The 7,028-nt window shown below is 44.8% G+C and overlaps 1 long non-coding RNA gene across 1 annotated transcript; it reads right to left on the reverse strand.

Moving 5' to 3' along the window:
- Positions 1–1,620: 1,620 nt before the first annotated feature.
- LOC119381327 (uncharacterized) lies at positions 1,621–6,716 on the reverse strand. The gene is made up of 3 exons (XR_005181379.2): positions 6,426–6,716; positions 6,278–6,363; positions 1,621–1,696 (listed from the first exon to the last, which is right to left on the reverse strand). It is a non-coding gene; the product is annotated as an uncharacterized LOC119381327 (long non-coding RNA).
- Between the last annotated feature and the right edge of the window lie 312 nt (positions 6,717–7,028).

A 7,028-nucleotide genomic window follows, 5' to 3' on the forward strand; every position in this document is an offset into this window, starting at 1 on the left:
ATCCCTATAACTCACTCAATACTCATAACGAGGTGATCTACCTAACCCACACAAAAAAACAATCTAGCTTCTCTGCACTACTTAAGTGTACACACAAATGAAGCCTGGAAAGTCATAGCAAAGACCAAGCACTCACCACAAACGCAGCACCATGTCGCAAGGTCCATCTCACCGCTGCCAACCAGTTGTAAGGAGTGGGGTTCGGCGGGTCTCGTTACGGTAGCTGGCGCTCAGGGAAGAGACGCGTTCTTTCAAGAAGGAACGTGTTTATTTACATGATGAAGTCAGGAGGTGAAAAGAAGAGAAATAACAGCAAAAGTCTTTCGGCTTTTATAGCCCGAGACTGTCACTGCATAAGCACTGGCAAACCGGTGTCAACGTCTCCCGCCAATCCGGTGACCTGTCGTCCTGTTGCGTTCCGGCCTCCCGAAAGGAGGCAAAGAGTCACACAATACACTCGCCACGCCCCGAAGACTCGTAGGTGAGAAGGTCGGCGAGGAGTTTCAGTCCAAGGGGAAAGGGCCGATGACCTCCGTTTTCCACTGCCAGTATACTTGGAAGAAGTGTTGAATGATGGCGCCTCGGGTGAAGGCCCCACCTGGGTTGATGAGCGTCTTCAACGGCGCAGTCAGCCACGCTGACCAAAACGCACGACAAAGCGGGTGTGTCGAATTCCGGAAAACACGCAGACCGCTCCCTCTGGCGCAGGTTAATTTTCCCTGCTGCGGTAGGGTAGAAGGCAGGTGTGGCTGGGTGAGAAACTCTCCCGCGGTGCTTTCTCACGCAGAGAACAACAAGCCAAAAAGGGGGGTCTCCGAATTCCGACGTCCCTTTTCTGGGAAATCCGTCGACAGCGACATGTCCGCCCGCCCGGCAAAAGCTCCTACAGGAAGAATCGGCATTCCTGCCTCCGTCTAAGCGCCGATACGGGGGAGAAGACAGCATTCCGGTAGACAGCTGTACGCTCAATAGCGTCGGCCTCGATGAATTTTAGGCCAAACGTAACACGGTGTATTGATTTCGGTCCTTCTCTAGACTATTTTACTGATGGTTTTGGTGCCCACGTATTGGGCTGTTAACTTTGCTGTTTGTATCTTGAACTAAACAAACAGTGCTACAGTACAAACGCGCGTGCGCATGAAAACGGTTGGGTTGGTGCATTCGACGTTATGTGACCTTGTTAATTCACGTCGCTATAAAAAATAAAAAAAAACTGATTTAACAGCATTTGTGGCCGTGCCCATGTGTCTTATGTAAAACCGTCTATGTATCAGTGTCGATATGTTTCTCAAAACCTGACATCAAATCTCCTTTAGAAATGACAAATATAGTTAAACACGCTATCGGAGAGTAGATGAAGAAAACGAGAACGAGGCTGCACTTGCTTGCGAGCGGCTCGGTGAACTGTTTTTCGCTCCGAGCTGTACATCTGCATTCATTTTACATTCTGTAAATAAATGCGTTCAATCGTCACAATTGTGGTGCAGGTGCAGGGTATACTTTTGTGAAAAGCCGTATGTCCAGCGACCTCACCTCGTCGGCCACGCCGGCTTCCAGGTGGTAGAGATGAAAGGCGAGGCCGGTGAGATGATGACCAAGGCCGAGGCGTGGTAGGCAGATCAAGCTGCGCACAGGCGGGTCACTCCGATGTTCGGCCGGTAGGTCTGCCGCTCGGAAGTTGGGTTCGTGGGCCATTCTGTAAATAAACGCGTTCCATCGTCAACAATATGGTATATGGGAAAGGCCGTCTTTGAAATGGCAACGTTAGTTGCCATTTCAAAGACGGCCTTTCATGGCATTTTTCACGGCATTTTTTCATGCCCCTCCCCCTCCCCATCTTTTCCCCTCTCAGTTTTTCACTGTCCCCGCCCTTGCGGGAGACTAAAAAATTTCGCGACTGCGGCCCTGCGGCTGAAGCGAGTTCGAGACCCCTGAAATAAGTGCTACGCGCCCCAACCTGTATTAATAGTAGTATGTTTTATATTGTTTACTATTTTCAGTGTATATTACCAAGTTTGTTCATATAACTGTCTCAAAACCCCCTATGTAATGCCCAAATGGGCCTTTACGGTATATGAATAAAAAAATAAAAAAAAAAAACCTTGCGCAGCCAGGTTGAAATCCTCACCATAGAAGAATTATGCTATCGGTCATGGATTGATCAAGCGCAGCACAGTAGGGTGATTCCACGAGAGATCGAACATGCCTGTCCGGTCGCAATTTTTGTTTTGCCTGGGTTTTTTATATGTTAGTGTGCACGTTCAAAGTGCACGGAACCGAAAATTTTATTTCAAGAAACGCGCTCCAGTGCACCAAAAAATTATTTGAAAGTGGCGGGCGCGGGCCTCCTGTTTTTGCTCACTGCAATGTTTTCGGATTTCTTGGCCGAATTTAGCGCGAACTATAAATGATGTGTCGAAAATTTTTTTTGCTGGCTTTAATACGCATTACTGTGAATTACATCCATGCTTTTTTTTATGCTGTCCTCAAAAGAAGAAAATGTGGAGAAAATGGCAAACACGGCCGAAATCAAAAAAGGGTCCTAAGTTTGAGGGCGCCTTTGCTATTACAAACAGAAACTTGAAAACAATGTCAAATATAGAAAAGAGCATTTGCAACATTTATACGGAAAATAATTTTCCTACAGGCAGCGCAAAAAAAGAAAAAAAATAGTTAAAAGAGCGAGTTTTTTCAAAAAAGTACATTTTCAAAAAATAAATTAAAAAAAACTCCGGTCTCAATTTTGATGAGAATTTTTTATCGAAGAGCGCTTATGTCAGTGAACACACGGTTTTAATATCATATGTCCTCATTTGCTTTGTTTACGAGATATATCTGGCCAAAATGACCCTCGCCCTGTGTGCTCACTTCAGTGCGACTGATGGTTGTTATTAGCTTGCATTGTGCGTAAATCTCAGTTTTAATTATTCTGCTGCAGCAAAACCTTGCTGTGGTGGCTTTTCGTCAAGAAAAATGTTTTCTCAGATTTTATTTGTGTCTAGCGTGTGCAAAAGTGGGCTGCTGCCGCCCTCTAAATGGCTAACGTGTAAACAGTTCCCAGCCTACAACCTCGCCTAGAATCATCAGAGGAAAGATGGGCGCGCCTGTTCAAGATATCAATCGCTTCTTCTTCCTGAAGAAATGCCTGGTGTACCTCATCGCGGTTAGATGTAGGCAGGTTTTCCTTGAGGAGCGTAAAGCAATGCAAGCAGACTTCGCAGGTGTCGCGAAGATCCTCAGCCTATGACAGTAGCTTCTGGAGGTAGGCAACAACAAAAAGAGCAAAGAAAGAAAATTTGCGCAACGAAAATTTTCCTCAGCAATCTTCTTTTTGTGAACGCGTAAATAATCGGCCCAGAATAATAGGTCCTAGCCATGGGCCGCGGGCATCGCGTGTAGTGAACAGCTAGACCTAGAGCAAGTCGAAGCGTTTATACTGAACGGCGCCGCACAAATTATCTCACATCTGCGCAGCTGTCATGAATGCGTTTCCAGAACTGCTCACGGTTTACATTTTATGACTAAGGGTGTCCTAAGCGCTTTGGGCTGTAATAATAATTTGTAGGGCACACTCATCGTCAAAACTAAGGGTAATGTCCGTCTGGCACCACCAATGACCTCTGCTGTCCTCGACGTGGGAAAGCACTTAAGTAAAGTAGCAACAAAACATCATCAATTGGGCAGCTTCGGCCACTCATGGCTTAATCATGCCGCACCGCACGTTTGGCTGTTGAAACGCTGAGGTAAAGGTCGAGAAGATAGAGGAAGACGTTATCTGCGACGCCGAAAACATGTGATAGCGGGAAGTGAAATAAACGGCTCGGAAATGATTGAGCTAACTTTTTACAAAAGTTGTTTAGCACAGTGTGCGTCGAATGGGGAAGATGGTTAGAGCGTACAATGCACGTAATGGAAGGGAAGCAAGCAGGCAGTGAGAAAACAACTGCAATACAGCGCGCCTGCTGATTGTGGCATTTAGTTACAGATTAAGTTGGCCTTCGCTGCATAGAGATGCTTTATTCTGTGTGCAAGGAGAGTTTTCACAAAGTGACCTAAACCATGTGTTCGCGGTGTCTCGCGTTCTTCTGATTAGCGAATACAGGCGGGGTAAGTTGAGGTTATAAGCTGCAAACTGCGTATGCGTTAGGCCTTCAGAGAGCGGCAGCAGCCCACCCCCGCATACGCTAGACAATTAAAGTTTGAGAATACATTTTTCTTGACGACAAGACACCAGAGCAAAGTTTTACTGCAGGAAAATAATTAGAACTAGATTTACGTGCGATGCAAGCTATCAATCGCACTGAAGTGAGCGCACACAGCAAGAGTAATTTTGGCCCGTTAAATCTCATGAACAAGGAAAATGAGGACGTACATATTAACATGGTGTTTTCACTGACATAAGCGCTCTTCGATAAAAAGTGTCGTCAAAATTAAGGCCTGAGTTCTTTTATTTTTGAAAATGTACTTTTTTGAAAAAACTCGCTTCTTTAACTATTTTCTTCTTATTTTGCGCTGCCTTTCGGAAAACGATCTGCCGCATAAATGTTGCAAAAGGCTCCTTCAAATACTTGACACTTTTTTGAAGTTTCTATGTGAAATAGGAAAGGCGCCAAGGTGCATCAAACTTAGCAAACTTTGTTGATTTGGACCGGGTTTTGCCACTTTTTTTCACATTTTTTTTTCCTTTTGAGGATGGCATAAAAAAGCATGGACACAGTAATGCATATTAAAACCAACAAAAAAATTTTCGACACATTATTTATAGTTCGCGTTAATTCGGCCGTGAAATCCAAAAACATTGCAGTGAACAAAAACAGGAGGTCCGCGCCGCGACCTTCAAATATTTTTTTTGGCACGCTGGTAGCCTTTCTTGGAAATAAAATTTTCAGTTCCGTGCACTTTGAATGTGCCCACATAACATATAAAAAGCCCAGGCAAAACAAAAATATCGACCGGACAGGCATGTTCGGTCTCTCGTGGAATCACCCTTTAGAAGGCGGCAGCAGCCCACTTTCGCACACGCTAGAAGCAAATAAAATCTGAGAACACATTTTTCTTGACGAAAAGCCACCAGAGCAAGATTTGCTGCAGTAGAATAATTTAAAACTGAGATTACGCACAATGCAAGCTGATAACAACCATCAGTCGCACTGAAGTGAGCACACACTGCAAGGGTCATTTTGGCCAGTTATATCGCGTAAACAAAGCAAATGAGGACATATGATATTAAAACCGTGTGTTCACTGACATAAGCGCTCTTCGATAAAAAATTGCCATCAAGATTGAGACCGGAGTTTTTTTATTTTATTTTTTGAAAATATGCTTTTTTGAAAAAACTCGCTTCTTTAACTATTTTTTTCTTTTTTTGCGCTGCTTGTAGGAAAATGATCTTCCGTATAAATGTTGCAAAGGCTCTTTTCTATATTTGACATTGTTTTCAAATTTCTGTTTGTAATAGCAAAGGCGCCAAGGCGCCTCAAACTTAGGACCCTTTTTTGATTTCGGCCGTGTTTGCCATTTTCTCACATTTTCTTCTTTTTGAGGACAGCATAAAAAAAGCATGGATGTAATTCACAGTAATGCGTATTAAAACCAGCAAAAAAAATTTTGGACACATCATTATAGTTCGCGCTAAATTCGGCCGTGAAATCCGAAAACATCACAGTGAGCAAAAGCAAGAGGCCCGAGCCGCCACCTTCAAATATTTTTTTGGCGCGCTGGGAGCGTTTCATGGAAATAAAATTTTCGGTTCCGTGCACTTTGAATGTGCCCACATAACATATTAAAAACCCAGGCAAAACAAAAATTGCGACCGGACAGGCATGTTCGATCTCTCGTGGAATCACCCAGTAGTCAGTAGATGGTGACGCAACCAGCGATACATACGCTTCTGAGCAGCTTGACAAGCGTTTTGTGTCTATCTGCGTCCCCGTCTACTGCATTGTAGTTGATTTGCACGTTAGTTCATTATTACCGATGCATTTTATTCACAGAAAATCTACGAGGCGACCAGTGCGTTTAAAAGCAGGCGAATTTTTATGGCGGCAGGCGATTGAACAATCGGTTCAAGCGATGACCTCGCGATATTAACATTTGGGGTTTTACGTGCCAAAACCACGATATGATTGAGACACGCCGTAGCGGAGGGGCTCCGGAAATTTTGGGGATCTGGTTTTCTTTAACGCGCACTGACATCGCACAGCACCAGGCTTAAATGACACAAATAGAGCAACTACTAGAAGTGTATAACAAAACATCACAGAAAAGCAGATACCACCTGTAGCAGAATCCATACTTGCCTATCAGACAACTTTTCTCGTACATCATCACTGCTGTGTGAACACGCCACCCGGGCTGCCTTACCTGCATAAATGTCAACACACAGTAAGATCACATAGTTACGCAATTTGGCGAGTTGAACTCACCTAGGCATCCGCTGAGGCGCACGCTTGTGCTTTACAGTCGCCGTCGTCGTCAGACAAGGCACTGGGCGGTGGACTGTCTGAGTAGATGCACTCGATTGAACCACGCAATAACCGTGAGTAATCAAGAAACGTGGAAAGCACGCCGATCACGCAGCGCTGAGCGCGCAGACAAAGCGACGAGCCCGTTGAGGCTACGACGACACACCACAGAACACCAACACAAAATCCTGACACACCTTTGGCCGCCCATTCCATCCCACACGCGATACACTTCCAGTCGACGACTGACAACGGTGATTGGCACACATAATATCAATAAACACCGCAAATATACAAGTGCGGAACGAACTTATCACGGCACCACCTTCGATTCCCCACGCCGGTACATTTTTTTTTTTTATCGCGCTGAACGTGGTCCCGCACGCGTAGTTTTGGTTTGAAGGGATTGGCTCTCGCGAGGCGGGTGATTTGAATTTAGTTGCCTGATATCTCTAATTATCAACTGACAGCAATGATGACCCCGCGTGATATCAAAAGCATTATAAGTATACAAGCACGGAGCAATTTTGTTGTGGTAGGATCTGTTTTGTCGAAAATTGTTTT

The sequence above is a fragment of the Rhipicephalus sanguineus genome, chromosome 2, assembly GCF_013339695.2.
Source record: "Rhipicephalus sanguineus isolate Rsan-2018 chromosome 2, BIME_Rsan_1.4, whole genome shotgun sequence".
In the NCBI taxonomy this organism is placed as follows: Eukaryota; Metazoa; Arthropoda; class Arachnida; order Ixodida; family Ixodidae; genus Rhipicephalus; species Rhipicephalus sanguineus.